Source organism: Jaculus jaculus, chromosome 2 (assembly GCF_020740685.1).
Source record: "Jaculus jaculus isolate mJacJac1 chromosome 2, mJacJac1.mat.Y.cur, whole genome shotgun sequence".
In the NCBI taxonomy this organism is placed as follows: Eukaryota; Metazoa; Chordata; class Mammalia; order Rodentia; family Dipodidae; genus Jaculus; species Jaculus jaculus.
Window position 1 is genome coordinate 41,069,515 of NC_059103.1, and position 24,991 is coordinate 41,094,505.

General features: G+C 39.1%; 1 protein-coding gene and 1 pseudogene across 3 annotated transcripts in view; both read left to right on the forward strand.

Annotated features, from left to right (window-relative positions):
* Dym (dymeclin) overlaps nucleotides 1-24,991 on the forward strand; it is a 522,785-nt gene that overhangs the window by 329,361 nt on the left and 168,433 nt on the right. The window lies entirely within an intron of this gene.
* Nucleotides 11,472-11,561, forward strand: LOC123459082 (annotated as a pseudogene).

A 24,991-nucleotide genomic window follows, 5' to 3' on the forward strand; every position in this document is an offset into this window, starting at 1 on the left:
TGGATTTCACAGAGAACTAGAACTTGAAATTACAAAGCGCTGGGTTTGGGATGTCCTGTGATTAACGACCATTTAGTTTTTATGCTCTTTACCTCTCGACCTTTGACTAAGATTAAGTATAGATTGTTGTTGTTGTTTTGTTTGTTTGTTTGTTTGTTTTTTAGTATCTCAGTTCTATTTTGCTGCTGCTTATTCTGCTCTGTTTAGTAGTGGTCAGGCATCTGTTTGCTCATTTGGACTTCAGAGCCACCCCAACACTTCTCCTTATCACCAATCTAAAGTCCCAGTTCTGTTTTCTTAGAAAAGACAGTGTAAGGAATTCTAGATTTAGCAGCCATGGTCAGAAGAGAACAGCAGTAGCATTGCCTTTGTCCACCCCCTTAAAAGAAGAAGGGCTTATTACCAACTGCCTGTAGAGGTTGCTGGTAGAATATAGTAAAGCGGATGGAGTGAGCCTCAGACAGGAACAGGAAGGAGAATGCGTTCATTATCAGACCCCTTAGAGCAGTGCCACTGCCCTGCCTGTTTTCAGGGTTTTGCACGTGGCTTATGTGAAGATGCTAAAAGTAATCATAAACCACAGAAGTTCGTTAAGTTCTAAAGAGGGCCTCCAGAAACTGCCAGGTGACAACTTTGTCAGTTGATATTCAAAAAATTGTAGAAACTTTTTCAGTTCTGTGTTTGAAGTGGCAGTGCATACCAGATAGCTGAAGAGCTGTTCTGCTTCTCTGCTGTGGTTTGTTGCATTCTGAGGGCTGTACTACTATGAGACTGTGGGAACAGCACCCAGACCGGACATCAGCTGCTGAGAAACACAGATCGTTTTGTGCAGCCACAACTGGACTAGTGCTGTTTTTCTGTATTATTTATCTGTGCACGCACTTTGTTAAGATATAATGTGTTATCCCATTTAGATAATGTTTATGACTTCAGAAAATACCTTTTAAGATTTTCCTACAAGTGGAATTATTTCAAACTTAAAAAAAAACAAAAAATTAGATCAACAACTCACTTAATTCTCCACTTGCATTGATTTGTAATAAGCAAAACATCTCCTTTTGATAGCTCCTCATAGACCTTAGGTAAGGACAAGGCAACAGTGAGGAATCTGCACATCTATCTGTGCTCTGTTATTTTAATACAATTCTTATTTGATTCACTCAGTAATCCTATGTCATTTATTTTACAAAAGTGTGCTGAATATATATAGTCCTGAAATTTCCATAGCAGCATTTTCCATTAATCAGAAATGTATAAAATTTATATTTCTTAGAGGAGTTGTCACATTTAAATAGTATTTGCCCATTGTTGAGGTTAATTATGTAATAATTGAGGTATATTTATAATAAATATTTGAATTCTGTTGAACTTCACAGTTTTTTATTAGTTTTATTTATGTGCAAGCAGAGAGAGATAGAAGACAGAAGCAAAGAGAGAAGGCGCACTCCAGGGCCTCCAGCCACTGCAGATGAACTCAAGATATATGTGTCACTGTGCATGTGGCTTGACCTGGGTACTGGGGGATCCAACCAGGGTCATTAGGCTTTGTAGGCAGGAATCTTAACTATTGACCCATCTCTCCAGCCCCCGAACTTCATAGTTTTTTTAAGTCAGTATTTGATGGTTTTTTAAAAAATTTTGCTTCCTGGGCTGGAGAGATGGCTTAGCGGTTAAGCACTTGCCTGTGAAGCCTAAGGACCCCGGTTCGAGGCTCGGTTCCCCAGGTCCCACGTTAGCCAGGTGCACAAGGGGGCACACGCGTCTGGAGTTCGTTTGCAGTGGCTGGAGGCCCTGGCGCGCCCATTCTCTCTCTCTCCCTCTATTTGTCCTTCTCCCTGTGTCTGTCACTCTCAAATAAATAAATAATGAACAAAAAATATTTTTTAAAAAAATTTGCTTCCTAAAACCACCGGGAAATTCTGTTTAGATTCTGTCACCACAATTCCGACTCTTATCATTGCACATGTGAAACTTTGCAATCACGTTTTCCAGTGGCTTAGCCACCTTTGCTCAAAGCTCATTGAAGAGGTTGGTTCACACAGATTCAGCAGGAGTACCTGAAACTGAGTCACCCCTTCTGCAGGGATCCATCTGAAAGGTGACTGAAGAAAGGGGTGGTAACTTTACCTATCAGCACTGCGAGGTGCTGCTCCGTCACAGCACCTCCGCACTCTGTGGGCCATTTCCATTGCTCAAGCATGACATCAGTGACTTGCACACTTGAAACTATTCTCTTGTCATTTGCTTTAAAAAATATATTTATTTATTTATTTGTGAGAGAGAAAGAGGTGGTTAGAGAGATAATGGGTGCACCAGGGCCTCTAGACAGTGTAAGCAAACTCCAGATGCATGTGTCACCTTGTGCATCTGGCATTACATTGGTACTATGCCATCTCTCCAGCCTGACCATTAGCCATGAAGATAAATTTTCTTCTCCTTTTTTTTCCTTTGGTTCCTCAGAATTTTATCCTATTATGTATCCTTGCCAATAGCTACATACAGTTCTGGGTTCTGAACAGATGCTTAGGCTAGAACTTGTTTCTAAAGATGGAAAGGAAAGGGACTTAGAGCAGCAGTGGGATCCCAGACATGTACTTTCTACTGCAGGAATGAAGAAACCATATTAGAAAGAGTTTGAAGAAGTACTTAAAACTAACGATATGTTTGTCTTCTCACTATAGTATACACAGTACTCTAGGTCTACCTAGAGGATTCCAAGTTTCTTAAGAAAATGTTTATACTCATTACACTGTATAATTCACAAGGCAGTTGAATAACAACGTAGAAGGCAAAATTGTGAGCTACAAAAAATATTAGTACTTTAGTGCAACAGTGTTTGAACACCTCATGGGAAATTCTCCAAGATAATAAGGAGACTGTCCTGGCTGCTCAGGGGGAAATAATATAAAAATTGTTCTGCAGTCTTGTGTGAAGATAAAAGTGCCTGCTACAGAGATTGCTCTGAGAGCAGCAGAGGGGTCAGGAGGTAAAGCTTAGAGAACTCACGTGGTCTTTGTGTCCTTATAAAATTTAACTCAATGACTGGAAGGACAGAATTATTAAAGAGAATTTTTCAGTAGCTTCTTGAAAAACATATTTATTTATTTAAATATGTTATTTATTTGAGGGAGGGAGAGAAATTGAATATAGGTGTGCTAGGGCCTGTTGCCACTAAAAATGAACTCTGGGGCTGGAGAGATGGCTTAGCAGTTAAGGCATTTGTCTGCAAAGCCAAAGTACCCAGGTTCAACTGCCCAAGACCCATGTTAGCCAGATGCACAAGGTAGCTCATGCACCTGGAGTTCATTTGCATGGCTTGAGGTCCTGATGTGCCCATTCCTTCTCTGCCCCTTCCTTCCTTCCTTCCTCCTCCTCCTCCTCCTCTTTCTTCTTCTTCTCTCTCTCAAATAAAATGTTTAATAAATGAACTCCAAATGCATACACTACATTGTGTGCCTGGCTTTACATGAGTACTGGAGGATCAAGCCCAGGCTGGCAGGCTTTGAGCCATCTCCCCAGCCCTTAACAGCTTTTTAAATTACGAAAGTACCTTCCAAACATCTGTGGTCATATGTAACAGAGCCTCAATATGGAAACTGGTAGCAAATAAGTTTGTTTTCAAGTTAACTGTGTTTTCAAATTACTAATATTGTCACAGTGTCAGATAGGAAGATTTTTTAGTTCTAATAATTGTCTTAGCAACTTGTTGACATGAGAAAATCTAATCTTAGTTCTAAGTAGAAAATGTGTTGCTTTTGCTCCTCAGGGAGCTTTTAGATCTTGCCCAAAGACTGACTTTGGTCAAACTCCATAGAGCAAATGCAGAGCACAAGCCACAAAGAGTTAAGAACCACAGGAAGACAAATCAGAACAGAAGTATAGCGGTTTATCTTTGTTTTTCAGTATTAAATGAGATTTGTAGTATTATTTTAGGGGTGCATCTTCCCATGGTGTGTGTGTGTGTGTGTGTGTTTGTGTGTGTAATTTTTTCTATTACTATTAGGTTATCTTCTCTTGACCCCTCACACACTGCTGTTCCTCTGAAGGTCGTCTTCAGAGAGGGTATTTAATCACTGTGGGGTCCTGATTACCAGTCAGTTTAGGTTGGGGGGAGATAATGCTCCACATAGTATGCCTTCCAGCTCTGTAGCTCTTAAATTTTTTATGCCCCCTCTTCCACAGTTCTCCCTGAGCCATAGAGAGTGTGGTAGGAATCTCCTTCAGTGTTGAGCTATTGTCAACCTCTTATTTTCTTTATCTTGAAATTACAAATTTCATTTTTCAATATTTTTATCAGAAGAAATAAATAAAAATGTACACATAATAATTTGATCCTATTATTTTACTGAAAATGTATTTTTTGTTTTTCATTTTTTATTATTAGATATTACATATTTTATATGTAAATATCACATGCTGACACCATTCTTTCCCTCCTCCCTACCCCTTTTCTTCAGAGGCCTTCCTCACTGGGGATACAGGTCAACCCCATGGGGATTGTGGGTCATGCATTATAGGGGCAGCAGTCAGTTATGTCTTTGACTTGCTGAGCTAGTGTCTGCTACCAGCTCATAGATACATATCCCAGTAGTTCTCTAAATCTTTTTACTTTTCCTTTCATGACTGAACATGAATTTGTCCACAGGCTGACAAAATGTGTGCTCCATTCATATGTCTTAAGTTTTCATTTTAATTTCTGTTTGCTTTGCTTTTGTATGCAGTGGCTGGAGCAAAACATTTTGTTCTTCTCCATCACTCTTCCACCTGTTATTATTTGAGCTAAAATCTTCTTGCTGATCACTTGCCCTTTTTTTCCCCCATGTACTCTGGTGATTTTCAGGTCTTTGGTCCACTACAAGATTGGGGTTCCAGGCACATATGACCATGCTCAGGTGTTCAACATGGGTTTTAGAGTTTAGTCCTCAGGAGGTCTCAGGCTCCCTCATGCTTCTTGGAGAAGTACATCTAACTACTGAGCCATCATGGCAACCCTTAATTTTAATTTCTAATATGGTAAATACCAACACATGTAATCCATATGAAAACAAACCTTTAGATTATCAATGAATTTTAGAATTAGAAAAATATCTTGAAATCACTGTTTGAGAACCATCAAAATATATATGGCTATACACATACATGCACATTCATACAACCCAGTATATACTGTCTTATATGCTATAATTATTTCTAAGAATTAAATGCAGTTTAAAAGTACAGAAATCATACCCTAGACTGAAAAAATAGGCTGGAAGCCGGGCATGGTGGCACACGCCTTTAAGCCCAGCACTTGGGAGTCAGAGGTAGGAGGATCACTGTGAGTTTGAGGCCACCTTGAGACTACATAGTGAATTCCAGGTCAGTCTGGGCTTCAGTGAGACCCTACTTCGAAAGAAAAAAAAAAAAAAAGGCTGGATATTAACCAATTATTGATGAGGATAGTTCCCAACTCAGGACACTATATTCCCTGGAAATGTCTTGAGTTGAAAGTATTGGGCCTTGCTCATATCTGTGTGATGTGAAATGAGGATTGCTTGACCTTGAGGATTGATGGTTGCTTTCATTTTTTAATGAAAGACAAGTTTCTGGTGTCCAGCAAACACAGGTGATCTCTGTATTGAATCTCTTACATGTTCTATATGTCATATTGACATACAAGTTTTTCAGAATGAATGCAGTATCTTTAACTTTTAGTTCAAAACAAATAGAACATTGTCCAACATTTTTATTTCATTTAACAGTTGGCTATTATATATTTTGGCTTACTAAAGAATAAAAGCCATATATTTGAATTTTTATGAAATCACGATTTTTTATCAATACAGTTCCATATAAATAAATCATTTGTATCATCGTCCCTTCCCACTTTGGTTTTGGAGGCAGAGTCTCACTCTTGCCCAGTTTGACTTGGAACTTAGTGTGTTACTCAACCTTACCTCAAATAATGGTAGTCCTCCTACCTTAGCCTCCCCAATGCTAGGATTATAGGTATGAACCACCATGCCAGCCTGTCTCACCTTTTTTTTAAGAGATAGAGAAACAGAGGGGGAGAGAGATAATTGGCACACCAGGGCCTCAGCTCCTGCAATTGAGCTCCAGACACTTGTGCCACTAGTGGGTCTGGCTTACGTGGAACCTGGAGATTCGAACTTGAGTTCTTGGGCTTAGCAGGCAAGCACCTTAAACTCTAAGTAATCTTTCTAGCCCTTCTTAAATTTTTTTTATTGGCAGCTTCCATACATGTAGACAATATATCCTGATCATAGTCCCCTCCCACTACCTTCCTGTTTCTCCTGCCCAAATCCCCCCTCCACTGAATCTCTTCTTTTTAACTAGTCTCTCTTCTATTTTGATGTTACTATTTTTCCCTCATGTTACATAGGTGTTGTGTGGGTAGCGTCAGCCATTGTAAGGCCATGAATACCACAACCACTTTGTCTAGCAGACAGTATTTTGAGCATTCCACCCCTTCCTTTGGCTCTTACAGTCTTTCTGCACCTGTTCCTCAATAATCTCTGAGCCTTAGATGGTGTGATAGAGAAGATGTCTCAGTTCTGAACACACCACTGTCACTTCTTCTTAACACTTCTGTGAATTTTGATTCTCCTCAGTGGTCATCACCACCATTTCCCTTCTTTTTACCTTATGGTAATAAATAAGCTTTTATATCAATGTATAACTTACATCTTCTTTCAGAAGTGGATTAAGGGGGGAATAGTCTGACCTTATTCCATATGACAAGAAAACTTAAACTCAGCCATCTTTGTTTTTAAAGCTTCCCTCCATTCATTTTACATCATTCTATTTTTAGCATTTCTTGTTCATGTTTACTTTTTAACTCAAGGTTGGATAGAGAACTTAACATTCACATAACATGGGAACAATTATATTGGATGTACTAGCATATCCAAAAAGTTTGAAATTATAACATTTGTCATTATTAAAACAGTTCAGGGCCAGGCATGGTGGTACTCACCTTTAATCCCAGCACTTGGGAGGCAGAGGTAGGAGGATCATCGTGTGTTTAAGGCAACCCTGAGACTACATAGCAAATTCCAGGTCAGACTGAGCTAGAGTGAAACCCTACCTCAAACCCTACCCTCACCCCCCCCAAAAAAAAACACAGTTCAGGGGTGGTTAAGCACTCGCTTGTGAAGTCTAAGGTCCCCTGTTTGAAGCTAAATTCCCCAGTACCCACGTAAGCCAGATACACACAGTGACACATGCATGTGGAGTTCATTTGCAATGGCTGGAGGCCCTAGCGTGCCAATTCTCTCTGACTCCCCCCTCTCTGTCTTTCCCTGTTTGTCACTCTCAATAAATAAATAAAAATAAACAGAAATTTTTTTTAAAGCAGTTCATTTTTGAGTTGTTTTCACTTTTCAAACATTTGCTTATGGTTCCTGGCTTTACATGAATTTACCCTAATAATAGTGACATAAATTAGAACATTACTACAATTTCTGCTTTTGAATTACTTTAGCATAGTAAAAATAAAACTACCACATAACCAGCAATTATATTTATATATTTAAATACAATTCAAAATATATATCAACCTAAAATTGGAATGTTTAGAGAACCATTATTTAAAACCACCATGAAAGCAACCCAATGTCTACCAGCTAATAAATGGATAAATAAATAAATGTAGTAATATTCACCAGTGAAAATGAATGAGATAATGTGTTCTTCAACATGGATGAGCCTAGAAAACATGGTAAAGAAAAGAAGCCATGGACTTGAGAGATGGCTTACCAGGTAAGGTGCTTGCTTGCAAAGCCTAAGGACCCAGGTTCGATTCCCCAGTACTCGTAAGCTGGATACATGGTGGCTCCACAGCTCAGTGAGTGCACTATCAGCCACTGAATCATATACTTTAAATTGGTATGTGACTAATACCTGATGAAGCCATTTTCACAAGCAGCATTTGTAGAACTGGAAAAAAAACTATTTGTTAGATGGAATAACAGGTAAATATTAACTTGGCTACACTTATGGCACAAAGATGAAGGCAGTAAAATAAATTTTATACCTTGAAAAGAAACTAAGACTTTCAAAGAGGTAAAATATGTTTCTTGAACAATGGTTTGACTTTAGAAACTATTAGTCAATTCAATATGCAGTTACACAAAGGTGTATTTGTCAGTGTTAAGAGCAAATAAATGGGACTGGGGAGATGATTTGGTGGTCAAAGATGCTTGCTTGCTAAGCCTGCCATCCCTGGTTTAATTCCCTTGTAAAGTCAGATGTACAAAGTGGCACATATGTCTGGATTTCATTTGCAGAAGCAAGAGGCCCTGGCATATCCATAAACTGTCTCTCTCGCTCTCTCCCTCTCTCTCTCCCTCTCTCTCTCTCTCTCTCTCTCTCTCTCTCTCTCTCTCTCTTTCTCCCTTCCCCTTTTCTATCCCATTAAAAAAAAAAAAAAACAAACCTAAAACGAGGGTTGGAGAGATGGCTTAATGGTTAAGGCACTTGGCTGAGAAGCCTGAGGAGCCAGGTTCAACTCTCCAGGACCCACTTAAGCCAGATGCACAAGGTGGCGTGTGCATCTGGAGTTTGTTTGCAATGCCTAGAAACCCTGGGATGCCCATTCTCTCTCTTTCTCTGTCTGTCTCTCTCAGATAAATAAACAAAAAATAAAAATAAAGAGTAAGTAAATGAAAACACACAAAATAGCCATCAATAAAGCACTAGTTAAATGAAATAAAAGTTCATCCAGTGCAATAGTCTACAGCTTTTTAAAGTATATATAGATTCATATGAAACATCTCTACATTACAGAAATCGGTTTCAAAACTTTATAATATATCAGGCTACTCACATGTATGCTGGAAAATACACCTTTAAATTAAAATGGAGCAAGGGGGTGAATAAAGTGCTTGCCATGCAAGTATGAATATTTGAGTTTGGATCCCCAGAAGCCCTATCAAGCTGGATGCTGTAGCAGGCATCTGTAATGCCAGCACACTACAATGAGACGAGAGACAGAGATGAGAGAATCAGTCCTGTTCAGCTTGCAGGCTGGCCAGCCTGGTAAACCCAGCAGTGAATCATGAGAGACCCTGCCTCAAACAAGGGCCAATACCAAAGTTCCCCTCTCATTTCCACATGTATGCTATGATATGTGCAGCCTTGTTTCACAACATGAACACACACACTTACCTTTTACTTTTTATTCTTATTGGTATAGATCTTGAGCTTTTTGTCAAGTGTACACATAACTTAGTTTCTCTTGATCTGTCCTTCTTTTCTTCCTCCCCTCTGTCTCTCCTTGCTGCCCTTCTTTCCACTAGTTTAATTTACAGCATTGTTTAAAACATTTTAAACTTCAAACAGTTTTTTCTTGTAATAGTTTACATAAGTACATAGCATTTATCAATACTGAGAAATAAATGTTGATGCAAACTGTTGACTGAAATACAAACGTTATTTGGACCTTACCAATTTTTTGTTTTGTTTTATTGAGATAGGAGCTCACTGTAGCCCAGGCTGACCTGGTACTTACTCTATAGCCCCAGGCTGGCCTTGAACTCACAGTGATCCTCCTACCTTAGCCTCCCACGTGCTGGGATTAAAGGCCTGCACCACCATGCCCAGAGGACCTTACCAAGTTGAATATTAATTCTCTCATTCTTTTTTGGATTCTACATTAAATTGTCTTGTCATGTCTCCTTGGTATTTCTTATAATCCATGTCCTGGTGATGCTAAAACTACCAGAGAGTTATTTTCAGCATGTCCCTCAGTTTGGGTTTGTCTGGCTTTTCTCATGATTGATGTTCCTTCTTGGGTAAGGTACTCTGGAAGTGAGCATTCTTCACATAGAATGTTAGGGAGTGTACCACATCAGTATTTCTGTTGATGCTTACCTTAATCACTTTGCTAAGGTAATGTCTACCAAAGTTTGTCATTGTACCCTTACTATTTTTCCCTTTGTAATTGAGGGAAGATATTTAAACTATGCCATATCTTGTTTGTGTTTAAACATTTCCCCAGGTTTATAAATTATTAATAAGTATTACCTGTAACACATATCACTGATATGCTGCTGGTTTTCTATTTTTCTCAGTATTTCTACATTGATTAGCAAGGAAGAATGATCACATCTTCCCACTGTACTAATTTATGAGATTAGTATTTAGCTGGGCATGGTTGCACATGTGTTTAATCCTAGCACTTGGGAGGCAGAGGTAGGAGGATCACCGTGGGTTTGAGGCCAGCCTGAGGCTACATAGTGAATTCCAGGTCAGCCTGGGCTAGAGTGAGACCGTACCTCAAAAACAAATAGTATTTAGTTATGTCAATCTGGGCTCATGGCTGCTGTTTTTTCTTTGTATTATGATCCGAACAAGTTGTCCACTGGGGGTTGTTGTGTTCAGTCCTCTCATACTGGACTTCTTTTTTTCTCGTTGCTTTCAGTCTTTCAGGATGCTCTGGTTAATTTCCATGGAATCACAGATGGAAGTATCACCTTTTTTGCATAACATTCTTTTACCTTACATACACTGTGGGTGTGTGTACCCACTCTTCTTAAGGAATATTGTATAATATTCTCCGTAAGAACTTTTTTGGTAATATTTTTTGAGAGAGAGGGGGAGAAAATTGGCACGCCAGGGCCTCCAGCTACAGCAGTCGAATTCCAGACACATGCTCCACCTTGAGCACATGTACAACCACTTGCATCACCTTGTGCATCTGGCTTATGTGGGACCTGGAGAGTCAAACATGAGTCCTTAGGCTTCACAGGCAAGTGCCTTAACTGTTAAGCCATGTCTCCAGCCCGCCCTAAAGACTTTTAAAAGTTACTCAAAACCCAGAAATAACTTTCTTGTTCTCTGGCTTCTTAAGAAGTAGGGAATGTCAACAGTGAGATCTGTAGTGATTGATGAATTTTCTAACTGACACTTAAAGAAAACAGAAAAACACAGCCTGTACCTATTAAATTCAATAGTAATGTATGGTAGATTTGTTTTAAAAAAATAAAAAAGGTTGATCCATCTTTTTTTCCTTCCTTCCAATCTAATGAACAAAATTCTTTCCAGGCTAGAGAGATAGCTTAGCAGTTAAGGAGCTTGTCTGCAATGCCAAAGGACCCCAGGTTCAGCTTCCCAGGACCCACATAATCCAGATGCACAAGGTGGCACACGTGTCTGGAGTTCGTTTGCAGTGGCTGGAGGCCCTGGTACACTGATTCTCTCACTCACTCTCTCCCTCTGTTTCTTCTCTCTCTCTCTCTCTCTCTCTCTCTCTCTCTCTCTCTCTCTCTCTCTCTCTCTCTCAAATAAATAAAAATAAAATATTTAAGAAAAAGTTCTTGAACCAGGCATGGTGGCATATGCCTTTAATCCCTGTACTTGGGAAGCAGGGGTAGGAGGATTGCTATGAGTTTGAGGCCACCCTGAGACTGAATAGTGAATTCTAGGTCAGCTTGGGCCAGAAGAAACCTTACCTCAAAAAAAAGAAAAAAGTGTTCACTTTGGCAGCACATATACAGAGAAGATTAACATGGACTCTGCACAAGGTTTACATGCAAATTCGTGAAGCATTCCATATTTTAAAAAAATAAAAAAGAAGTGGCTAAGGCATTTGCCTGCAAAGCCAAAGGAGCCTGGTTCAATTCCCCAGGACCCATATAAGCCAAATCACAAGGGGTGCATGTGACTAGAGTTCATTTGCAGTGGCTAGAGGCCCTGGCATGCCCATTTTCTGTCTCTTTCTCTCTCTCTCTCTCTCTCTCTCTCTCTCTCTCAAATAAATTAATAAAATATATTTTAAAAAATAAAGAAAAGAAAAAAACATAAAAGAAAAATTCTTTCCTACTACTACTATGCAAAACTGATATAAAAACACCTTTTCCAGAGATGTCTCCAAGTGTTCTTGTATTTGTTTTAAAAAAAAAAAAATCCTTATTTTAAATTTTTTGTTTGCCTGCATCTTGATTGTCTTCTCTTTTTCCCTTTCTGCTTGAGTTTGTAGTTCCTAATAGGAAGAAAAGAAGTATACTGTTTGGATTTTCTTTGATTCATCCTTGATTTACATGGCAAATAGAAAGCAGCTGTCTGTTTAAGGATCTAATTCTTGAAACCATAGTCCCCTCCAGCATCATCTGGAAATGATGGAGCTTGTAAAACAAAGCTAAGAAGAAAAGGCAATGTTTGTTTTATGTGGGATGAATGATTTCTTTTGGGGTCCTTTAATTCAGCTATTATGAGGGTTATTAAAAAGCAGTATTACAAAAGAAGCATAAATGAAAAGAATTTTTTGAGCTGGTATCTTATTATTACAGTTGATTATTGTCAAAGCTACAAATGTTTTATAAATGGCACTTTATTTTAGTTTCTCCAAATAAGACCCAAAAAACCAGTAATCTTACTCATTGTTTGAGTAGAAATTCAATCCTTTCCTTGATTGATTTAATTTCTTAAGACAAATTGTATTTGAGAATTCAGTTCTAGCTTTGGGGGCAGGGCTGCCAATTTCACAGATTTCTAAAAAATTCTTATGAGAAGAATCCTTATTTGAGGATCATCATGTGAGTGCAGAGGATGACCATGAAAAACATCAGTTCAGACTTCATGGTATTATGTAAAAGTTCAGTGAACACTAAGGTAAGGCTTAAGTTGCTCTCTAATTTATTCATAAATTATTCAAGTTTCTATGATGATGAGAATTTGGAGATCTCAGTAATAAGAACTAATCTACTTTGAGAGATAAAGAAGCAAAGTAATTTTTGCTTTGACATTTGCTAGAGTTCATTCCATTATTGGACTGTATTGGTTTTCATAATTTATGTGTTAATGCAGCACAGCAGCTATTTTCATATCATTCATATTTAGGAACTAAACCTTCAGTACTTAATGTATATATGTGTACTGGGTTTTTACCTTGGGAATTTTAATGAACTCTACCATATTTGCACCACCTTTAAGTTTTATCATCTACAAACTTTGTGAGTTTTACATCCTTTGTATTTCTTTCTCCCACTAATTGATTGCCTTTTATTTCCTTCCTTAAAATCATGAGACATAATATCATAAACAAAGTTAAGTACTTATTTAAAAAGTTGAATTTAAATTATATTTATGACATTGTAACAATCAATGATTATATATATTGTCTAGCTGTAAGGTTCTGTGGCCACAGAAATGAAATTACCCTGCATGTTGTTTAACAACCAATAAGGCTGGTACATTTGATCATTTTTACACAATTTGACTTGCCTGTAATTCCTCCTGTGGTATTTTCTTTTCTTTTCTTTTTTTTTTTTTTTTGTTTGTTTTTTGAGGTAGGGTCTGCCTCTAGCCCAGGCTGACCCAGAATTCACTAGGTAGTCTTAGGCTGGCCTCAAACCCATGGCAGTCTTGCTACCTCAGCCTCCCAAGTGTTGGTATTAAAGGCGTGCACCACCACACTGGCCTCTTCTGGTATTTTTTAAGATCCTAAATTTGCATTTTGCCTAGAGTCATAAGTAGTGTAAGTGTTCCCTTTAAAGTACAATGCTTGCTAGCCAGCCCCCAGAATGATTGAATTAGTGATTGGCCCTCTGTAAGGTCATGTTTTCAGCCTGCATTGGTCAGCCAGATGGTCATTACAGAATACCATAGACTGAATGGCATAAAAGCAGAAGCTGATTTCTTGCAGGTTTGGAGGCTGGATGGAAGTCCAGGGTTAGGTACTGGCCCAATTGAGTTTTCAGTGTGCTCGTGGAGCTTTTTGTCAGTACCTGTGCTAGCAGAGAGGATGAGGCCCAACTCTCTTGGCCCTATGGCACTAATGTGTCTGTCAGGCACAGTCCGAACCTTTCTACCTACTTAACCTCCCAAAGGCCCCATCTCCAAATATTTTGAGAATCAGAGTTTCAACATATTAAGATGGAGGCAGGAAGGGGACACAAATACCACATATTGTGCGTGTGTGTGTTTGTGTGTATGTGTGTGTGTGTGTATGTATGTTCATTTGAAAAACAATAGGACAAACAGTAAAAAAAAATTGTTGTTTTTTAAGAAGAAAACATAAAGGAATGTGGTCAGAATGACAGTGTATTTTGTTTTCACTGTTGTCTTTGGGAACCTGAGTTCTTGGCATGGGAACATGATATGCAGATGTAAAATCAAAGCAACTGAATAAAAACCCCTTTGATCTTGAATTTGAATAGGAAGTATCTGTGTGAACTTGGGTTTTTGTTTCTTCATATCTATCACTGTGTTTGCCCATTCTATTTCTGTTCTTTCAACTCATGGAAACTGTGACCAACCCAACAAAAGAGCTTGGAGCATCCCAGCGACCACATTTCCTAGGATTTATCCTGTCTTTCATGTAAGATGATAACACTAGGTAATAGAGTAGAGTACAAGGCATAAGTTAATTAACAGACGTTCCTCTTTAGCAGATTATTATTGGTCATAAGTAATACTGAGTGAATTAGAGTATCATCAGCTTGCAAACCTTATGACTTACAAAAAGACAACCATAGATCTCATCCCCCCCTGTGTACTTCAAACACACTTGGCCACAGATATTTTCTAATAGTTTGTATTTTTCATCTTTTTGATGGCTTTACTTCTTCTCATAGAGTATCCACATGTCATTTTCTCCATTGTAGCATTATCATCATGACATAAAGCACTGTATACCATATAGAGAGTGAGCTTACATGATGCTAGGCTACAACGCTGTTGTCCTTAGCAATGTTAAGTAGAGAACTACAGTGAGGAAGAATGAATTGATGGTAGAAAATTGTATTCTCCTTACATGAGTAATAATGTACATTCTCTTTCTCTCCCAAGGGAAAAAAAAAACATTCAAATTCTTTTTATGTCAATTACTAATTAATCACACTGAGTGTGGGAAATGGCTCTGTAGATAAAGGCACTTGCTTGCAAAGCCTGCCAGCCCAGATTCTATTCCCTTGTATCCACAGAAAGCCAGATGCACAAAATTGAGTATGCATCTGGAGTTTGTTTGCAGCAGCAAGAGACCCTCGTGCACCCATTATTTCTCTCTTCCCTTCTCTTCTTCCCTCCCTCCCCACTCCTTGCAAATAACTAAAATGTTTAAAAATAAGTAAATAAGTCACATTGTATATCTGAAGTTCATTCTCTCCACCCAAAAAGACTCTGGAGTTAGATTGCCTGGGTTCAAATCCTATTTACATATGATAATTAAAATATTACTTAATCTCCTCCTATGTATTTTGTTTGTTGTGGTGGGGGGGTATGGCATCTCAGATGCTCATTTGGGATTGAAGGGGTCACTCACCTATGAGTAGAAAGTCAAAGTGTCCTCCTCTGTCACCCTTCTGCCTGGCTTTATTTTTTTTTATTATTTTTTTTTAAACGTGTGCACCAGGGCCTCTAGCCACTGCAAATGAACTCCAGATGCATATGCCCCCTTGTGCATCTGGCTACATGAGTCCTGGAGAATTGAGCCTCGAACCAGAGTCCTTAGGCTTCACAGGCAGGTGCTTAACCACTAAGCCATCTCTCCAACTCTGGTTTTATTTTTTTTTAATTTTTAATTTTTATTTATTTATTTGATACAGAGAGAGAGAGAATGGGCACACCAGGGCCTCTAGCCACTGAAAACAAACTCTAGAAACATGCGCCACCATGTGTACCTGGCTTACAGGGCTATTAGGTAATTGAACCTGGGTCTGTAGGCTTAGCAGGCAAATGCCTTAACCTCTAAGCCATCTCTCCAGCCCCTGCCTGGTATTATTATTGAGCCAGAGTCTCTTAACTGATCCCAGAGCTTGAAGTGCTCCAAAAATTCTTGCATCTCTGCTCCCCTGTAGCACAAGAGTTACAGACGCTCTTGGCCCTGGTCAGCTATTTACATGGGACCTGGACATTCAAACTCTGGTGGTCTCAAGCCCCCTTTGGCCTTCATGCTTTTACAGGAAGCACACTTAACCTCTGAGCCATCTTTCCAGCCCATCCTTGCGTTCTGATTTCTCCATCTGAAAATAAGCACAACAGTCCTGTTAACAGTGGGCTAGAGGCCAAAGCATGAGGTCACTAAGAATATGAGGCTAGCCTTGGTTACTTAGCAAGTTTGAGGCAAACTATATAGTAAGACTTTGTTTCAAAAAAAATTCCTATTACTTTTTTTTTTTGCTTGTTTTATCAGTTAAGAGTTTGAGTGGACAAGGAGAAACAGAGCATGTCACTCATCAATCTGTTATAGAGAACTGATACCGTTCAAGACAAGTTTACCTGAGGAAATACTAGAGAAGGAAGAGATAGGAATGCTGCTTCAAGGACCTAGGGGAAAGAAAAATATGTATCACTTAACAAACAAACCAATGCAAAATTATACAGTGAGGGAAAATAGCAGAGATATAATTCAAGAGAATTTTTAAAATCTCAATTTATATTTGTAGGTATTGATAGAGAAAACTGGAGATTTGCTCTTTGTGAAAGGGATATTTAGCAGAGAGCTGATACATGACTAAGAGTTAACCAGAGAAAGAATAGAGATACTGTGTCTTAAACAACATGTACAAAGACTCTAAGACAGAACATAGCTCTGTTTATTAAAAAAAAAAAAAAAAAAAAAAACATCTGAAGCTAGTATGGTAGTACATGCCTTTAATTCCAACACTTGGAGACTAGGTAGGAGGATCGCTATGAGTCGAGGCCATCCTGAGACTACATAGTGAATTCCAGGTCAGCCTGGGCTAGAGTGAGACCCTACCTTGAAAAAAAAAAACAAAACTGTAAATAAGCTAATATAGGTTGCAATGTGAAGCTAGGGAAGAGTAGCAATATAAGACAAGAATCTTGGGTCAGTTTGGGCTCTGACAGGCCTTAATTGGCTATTCATTGTAGGGAGCTGGACTGTTACCCATAGTTCAGCATGGTCACTAAAGAATTCTGAACAGGGAGCCGGGCGTGGTGGCGCACACCTTTAATCCCAGCACTTGGGAGGCAGAGGTAGGAGGATCACCGTTAGTTCGAGGCCACCCTGAGACTACATAGTGAATTCCAGGTCAGCCTGGGCTAGTGAGACCCTACCTCGAAAAACCAAAAAAAAAAAAAAAAAAAAAAAAAGAATTCTGAACAGGGGAATAAACCAACATGATACCTTTGAAAAAAGTGCTGTGGGGGAGGGACTTAAAAGGGTAAGAGTTGAGGCAGGTAGGCCAGTCAGTCGACCTGGTGAGATATGGTGGTAGCTCCAGCCTCAGAGATGGTTAGGCTTCAGGTGGAAGCGCAGTGTCATCAGCATGGTGAAGACGTGCAGTGCTATGACAGTGGATGAGAGCATAGCAGGGCAGGAAGTGGCATCATAAGGATCGACTCAGAGCTGTAAGAGACCTCCAGACCCCAGAAATCAGACAGAAGATGAAGTACCAACAAGGGCGGCTGGGGAGATCTCAAGTCTTAAGTACATAGTGTCAGGAAGGTATAGCTGACAGAAATGGTGAGTCAACTGTGCATGAGGATGAAAAGATGTCCTTTGGGTTTACCAAAACTGAAGTAAATCTGAGCACATAAAACTGGTGATGACATAGCATTTTTTCTATAGCTGTCCCCCAATATTTAGAATTATTTGCTTATGATAAATGTCTGAAAACAAATTATTTTCTATAAACATTTTTAGGCTTTTGGAACATAACATTACATAAAAGAGATCTGCTTCCTGAACTAACCTTTTAAGAGTATATATGAATATATACATACACAAAGTTATGTTTATTTTATATAAGTATATCTATGTCAGCAAGTAATAAAAAATAAAAATATTAAAAAAAAAAACTGGTGATGACAGTATTTCAAGTTGGGTTAATGGACAGCTAAATTAATACCAGGAAGATAGTTTGAAGGAATGACCTTTATAGTTGAAGGCCATGAAGAAAGTTGTTCTCAATCTCCTGCTTAGACTTTATTTTATGATTATACTACTATTCTACTTTTTAGCATTCTCAATTCTTTTAGCAACTCTTTTGAGAACTAAAGATAATATTCTAAATACATATTTTAGGGGGCTGAAGAGATGGCTCAGTGGTTAAAGGCACTTGTTTGCACAGCCTGCTGGCCCAGGTTTGTTTCCCCAATACCCATGCCATATGCATCTGGAATTTGTTTGTAGTGGCAAGAGAACCTGGTATGTCTATTCTCTCTCCTTCCCTCTCCTACTCTGTTTGTATGTCAAATAAGTAAATAGGGCTGGAGAGATGGCTTAGCGGTTAAGCGCTTGCCTGTGAAGCCTAAGGACCCTGGTTCGAGGCTCGGTTCCCCAGGTCCCACGTTAGCCAGATGCACAAGGGGGCGCACGCGTCTGGAGTTCGTTTGCAGAGGCTGGAAGCCCTGGCGCGCCCATTCTCTCTCTCTCCCCCTCTATCTGTCTTTCTCTCTGTGTCTGTGGTTCTCAAATAAATAAATAAAAAATTAAAATTGAAAAAAAAAAGTAAATAAATTAAAAAACATTTTTAAATGCATATTTAGCCAGGCATGGTGGTGCACGCCTTTACTCCCAGCGCTTAGGTAGTAAAGTAGGAGGATCATTATGAGCTCAAGGCCAGCATGAGACTACATAATGAATTCAACATCAACCTGGGCTAGAGTGAGACTCTACCTCAAAAAAAAAAAAAAAAAACAAAGCTGGGTGTGCTAGTGCACACCTTTAATCCCAGCACTTGGGAGGCAGAGGTAGGAGGATTGCCATGAGTTTGAGGCCACCCTGAGACTACATAGTGAATTCCAGGTCAGCCTGGACTAGTAAGACAGTACCTCGAAAAACCAAAAAAGGGGAGGGTGAGACCTGGAGAGATTGCTTAGCAGTTAAGTCGCTTGCCTGTGAAGCCTAAGGACCCAGATTCAATTCTCCAGGTCCCACGCAAGCCAGATGCACAAGATGGCTCGCGTGTCTAGAGTTCATTTGCAGTGGCTGGGGGCCCTGGTGCACCCATTCTTTCTCCCTCCATCCCTCTTTTTGTCTTCAATAAATAAATTAAAATACCCCCCCAAAAATGCATATTTTGTATCAGTACATTAACAGCAACTGGTAAGAAACCTAGTAGCTAAACAACCTTATATCAGGTTTTTAAGTTGCTAGGCTTAATTAGAGTGAAAAACTTAAGTCAAAGTAGATTCCCATATCTCAGGTTATAGTATGCTCCAATTATCTCATGAGAGTACTGAGTTTATTTTCATGAGGCTCAGGATGTATTTAAATATCTCTCACATTATAATAGATCTTATAGTGATCAGCCCATACATGGCTCAAAGAAAATATTCCTTAAAAACAAGTATAAATGTATTTTTCCTTTACAAATGTTTGTCATTTTCCTATAAAAAAAAAATAGGAAGAGATTTGAGAAGTGAGCAACAGTGAGGGAAACAAGTACTATCTAACAAAGGATGGCAACTGTGTGCATGCATGCTGAGAAAGCTTGAGATTATGGTTTTTCCTTGTGCTTTCATCTTAGTGTCCTTACTATTATATTACTTATGTAGAGTCTTCTGTCCATTGAGTTCAAAGCACTTAAAATCATCGAGTCATTTATTTCTTGGATTTATTGAATGGACACCCATCGTTCACAAGACTGTGGGCCTAAGTGCAAAGTTATAAAAGCACACAAATTAAATGTAATAGCACAGGAATAAGAGAGAAAGCCTGCAGGATTGCTGCTTTGCCTATTGGGAATGCCACACTCTTCTAAAGAAAGAAAAGAGTACAAAACACTAGAGTAAGAAAAGGGGAAAAAAGCAACAACCTAGAATTCATCATGTACTGGGAGCTAGAGGATGGATTTGTCAGTCAAAAGGAATATAACCATGGGGTGCGGCTCAGAGGAGCCTTATTGAACTGCCAAAACATTCTGGAACATGCTCCTGTTTTCCCAGACCTGGATTTTGCTCCAGAAATGAAGCATGAGAAATTCTTGTTCCCTCCCTCCTCCTCCAGAGAGAGGGGATTTGGTTAACTGCCATTGTCTCAAAACAGTGTTATAAGATAGGAAGCAGATCTTGTTCTCAGATTCCCAGTTAAATCTTGGTTTCAGTTCTCATCATTTTGACTTAGAGGAATATCTATGTCAATTTTGTTTGTTTTGAGACAGAGCCTCACTGTAGCCCAGGCTGACCTGGAGCATGTGCTGTTGTTGCTCAGGGTGGCCTTGAATTCATGGCAGTCCCACTACCTCAGCCTCCCTAGTGCTGGGATTAAAGGTGTGCTCCACCATGCCTGGTTTCTATGTTTTTTTAATGTCTCCTTTATTACAAATGTTTAGAAAAAAGGATCTTCTCAGATTAGTAAGTTAGTAAAAGCTAGTCATTCTAAAATTACTTTAAGAGAAGACTTGTTTTTCTAATGTAAGAAGTCAATGATTAGATTGTAAAACTAAAACTTTAGAAATAATAGTTCACAAATCAGAATGAGAAGGCAAATATTAGAGGAAGTAGCTAAATTAGTTGAAGGTATTTGTCCCTGGGTAGTAGGTATTGGAAAAAGGAAAGAATGGGTCAAAGGCTGCTTTTTTTTTTTTTTTTTCCTGTTTGCAGAGTAGTAGTTTTCTTGAATTTTAAACTCTGCTCATTTATTACTTTGATGAAAATTAAAATTTAAAAAATTTGGGAAAATAAATATGGTAGGAAAACAGACCATTAATTATAGTAAATATGTGGAACCATTTTCAAAGCTAACTTTAAGATAGTATTCTCCATCATGACCTGGAAAGAAAGAAGCACCCTCACTCCATGAAGCGCAGCCTGGTTCTCAGGAGGCCAGGGACAGTGGACTCCAGCCACTACTGATTTGTGTTCAGGTTAGACATCTCTCCTCCTCCCTCGTTTCCTCTGAACAGGAGAGCTCTGACAACACTAAGCTGATGATGAAACTTTGCAGTGTGATGCCTTAAATGTGACTCTTCCTTTTTTTTCGGGTCTCACTCTAATTTTTGTTTTGTTTTGTTTTTTGAGATAGGGTCTCACTGTAGCTCAGGCTGACCTGGAATTCATTATGTAGTCTCAGGATGGCCTCAAACTCACGGTGATCCTCCTACCTCTGCCTCCAGAGTGCTGGGATTAAAGGCGTGCACCACCATGCCCAGCTCTCTCACTCTAAATTTTATCTATGTACCCTGCCTATTTTCTGCTTTTATAGCATTTCTCACAATTCAGTTTTTTTTTTTAACAATTCTTTTAAGTTCCACCTCTCCAAAAAATCATTTAGTTTTTATTAGATAAATGATATGTTTCATCTGGGGACATTGTATTAGCTAATTGGTAGTCACTGGAAGATGTGAATAAATTGTGTTTCTTGGGCTGAAAACCTGAAGATTACATTGAAGCAGTCCTACAGAAGCTAGACAATGGCAGTGAAGTGCACGTCCATGTATGAAGCTTTCTTAAAGGCAGATGGTACCTGCTTTCATGTATGAGCAGCTAGTGATTTTTAAATCTCTCCCTTGGTATCTTTCTATCTTATTTTCTTATTCTTAACTCAACATGTCTGATTCCCCATCCAATTTACTCGAATTCTAATTGACATAAGGTTAAAGCCACTAAAAAAGGCTATAGTCACTCTTTCATATAGTCACTTTCATATGGCTTGGTAACATACAAGAGTTGGAGACAGCAGTGACCAGTAAGTTAGTTCAAACAATATTGCAACTCATTTCTTACATATAAATAAAATATGTAGAAAAAACTAATTCCTAAAATTTTTGCTTTAGAAAGAGTGCAGTTACATTACTAGAATTGGTTTAACATTGCCATTTTCCCATTGTGGAAAAATAAGAGTTTTTATTCACCTAATTTCTAATGTGGTTTCTTGGTAAAGGGTTTTCAGAGCCTTGCTTATGTTGGACAAATGTTCTACCACTGTGGAGCTACATACATCCTTGGCCATTCAAGAATATTTTAATTGATTATTGGCTTTGTTGATAAAACATGTTAGGGATTTTTCTAGAATTGTTCTTGTGCATATTTAGGTCTTTGGCAGAGTTAAATGAATGACCCGTTGGGAAAGGCTTCTGTCCGCCTCATCTCAGTTGAAGCTGCTGAGTGAATGGTGTGCATGCAATAGTGCTGCCTGCTGTTTGGTGTTCCTGGAGGCGCTGTGCATCTTATCTGGCTCTGGCTCTGGGTCTCAGGGCAATGATGCCTTGAACTAAAGGAAAACCTCAAATTGCCTCTTTCTTATTTTCAAACTTTTAGGACAAATAACCAGAGACTTGTGGCTACTTTATTTTGCCTGATACTAAATTATCCAACTTTTTTGCATATTCTTAACAGTCAAAGGCCAGAAAGCCAGGGGTTTTGTTTTGTGTTGTTGTTTTATTTTGTGGAAATTGTTTTTATCGAGACGCAGTCTCATTACTGTATAGCTCATGCAGATTTAGAACTTGAAATATTCCTGCTTCAGCCTCCTGGGTGCTAGAACTATAGGCATACGCCATCACACACAACAACAACAAAAAAAGTAAGTTTGGGGCTAGAGAGTTGGTTTAGCTTTTAAAGCGCTTGCCTGCAAAGCCTGAGAACCCAGGTTCAGTTCCCCAGTACCCGAGTAAGCCATATGCACAGGGTGACTTGTGCATTTGAAGTTTGTTTGCAGTAGCTAGAGACCCTGGCACATGCATTCATTCTCTCTCTCTTCAACCCCCCCTCTCTCAAATGAATAAATAAATTAATTAGGTTAAATATGCTGGAGAGATGGCTTAGCGGTTAAGGTGCTTGCCTGCGAAGCCTAAGGACCCAGATTTGACTTCCCAGAACCCACTTTAGGCCAGACGCACAAGGTGATACATACGCACAAGGTCACACATGTGTACCAGGTGGCACACACGTCTGGAATTTACAGTGGCTAGAGGCCTTGGCACACCAATTCATTCTGGTTCTCTCTCTCATTAAAAAAAAAAAAAGTGAGTTTTAATTGGCATAGTTGATTACACATTTCTGTAGCATTTGTAGTTAACAAGTAATTTTCAAGTCAATCTTACTAGTTTGCCATTCAGGCAAGCATTGTATTTGTGCTTCACAAGAAAGGGAATTTCTCCAGAGGTCAAATGAGCTGCTTCTGCTCCAAAGCAGTCAGGTCTTGAAGTGAGGTCTTCGGACTCCCCACCTAGTAGTGTTCTTCCCTTTTCACCAAGGCACAGCTGTGAACAGATTGTGTTAGTCTCCGCCAGGCCAGCCCTTATTCTGAGTGTCAGTCAGTACTTGCCCACCGGGAGGACAAGGACATCCAGGAAGAGCTTTACATGGCATTTTATCCTAGCAGAGGCCATGATGTGTGACAGCCAGGTCAGCGCATTCTAGTTAGAGGTGGCAGGAATAGACAAATACTTAGCAAAGGCCTCACATGTAGTAAAAACAAAACACCTTCATAATGTGACTTCTTAGGATAGTCACTGTACTTTGATGAAAAATGCTACCAAGTGAATCTTACTGCTATTGATACAAGTGCTTGAAAGCTCTCTTACAGTGGACTCATTACCACAGATGTCTTTTGCTTGTTTTCATGACTGTCATAACAAAATCCCTCAAATCAATACAAGTAGGCTAAGAACTGCTATAAAGAAAGGAGGAGCCGGGCGTGGTGGCGCACGCCTTTAATCCCAGCCCTCAGGAGGCAGAGGTAGGAGGATCACCGTGAGTTCGAGGCCACCCTGAGACTCCATAGTTAATTCCAGGTCAGCCTGGGCTAGAGTGAGACCCTACCGTGAAAAACCAAAAAAAAAAAAAAAAAAAAAAAAAAGAAAAGAAAAAAAGAAAGAAAGGAGGAGGTGGGATCATCTTCTTGCCAAGTGAATTGTGACTGAGGACACTGCCTTAACACCCTTGTTCCATATTAATACCATCTTTTTTTTGCCCTTGTGTTATATTGAACTTTGTTTTCTATCTCAATTTTGTCTTTTAAATACTGATAGTTGTTTTTAAAAACTTCTCAGGAAATGAAAGTAAAGGTCTGTTTTCTTTACACATACACACACAATGATAACAGTTAGCAAAATGGCAGTCAACCCCAACTCAGGACTTGACTGATTGCTAAATATCACCCTAATTTAAAGTACTTTAAGTCATACCTGTATTATAGGTTACATATATTCAGTTCAGTCTCACAGAATTTGATTTCATAATCATAAAAATACAAAAACAGTAAATGAAAAATTTGTATTTTTTTAAATTTTTATTTATTTATTTATTTGAGAGCGACAGACACAGAGAGAAAGACAGATAGAGGGAGAGAGAGAGAATGGGCGCGCCAGGGCTTCCAGCCTCTGCAAACGAACTCCAGACGCGTGCGCCTCCTTGTGCATCTGGCTAACGTGGGACCTGGGGAATCGAGCCTCGAACCGGGGTCCTTAGGCTTCACAGGCAAGCGCTTAACCCCTAAGCCATCTCTCCAGCCCAAAAATTTGTATTTTATAAGCACATAGTCACAACCACCAATAGTTTAAATTTGGATTTTTTTATACACACACACATTTGCACACTTTTGATGCCTTTGACTGACATTTGTACTAAAGATACCTTGTAGTGCTTGCTATGGCAAAATTCTTTGTTACTGTAAGGGTCTTCAAACTGTCCTTTTATCTTTTGTTTTTCTTCCAAGACAAAGTCTCATTCTAATCTATGCTGATTTGGAACTCACTGTAGCCCCAGGCTGGTCTAGAACTCATGATAAACCTTCTACCTCAGCCTCTCCTCCTGAGTACTGGGACTAAAGGCCTACGCAGCCACACCTAGCTCAAACCTCTTTTAAAATTAATTTCTGCTACAAGAAATAAATTGTAAGTCTAATGCAGGTTGCCTCCTAACGTTTTTGAATGGTAATTACTGAGCAGTAAGCAGTTTCCATGGCAACCTCAGTGCTGTCTTGCTGTAATTGCAGGTATAGAGTAAACCACCTCCATTGCCATGACCTTGAGTGGATTATAAGCACCAGCAGTTATCTGGACAAAATGAAGGCATTTATCCCATTCATTAAGCAACAGTAACTACAACTTTTGATCGTTATAGAATCTGGTATCATGCA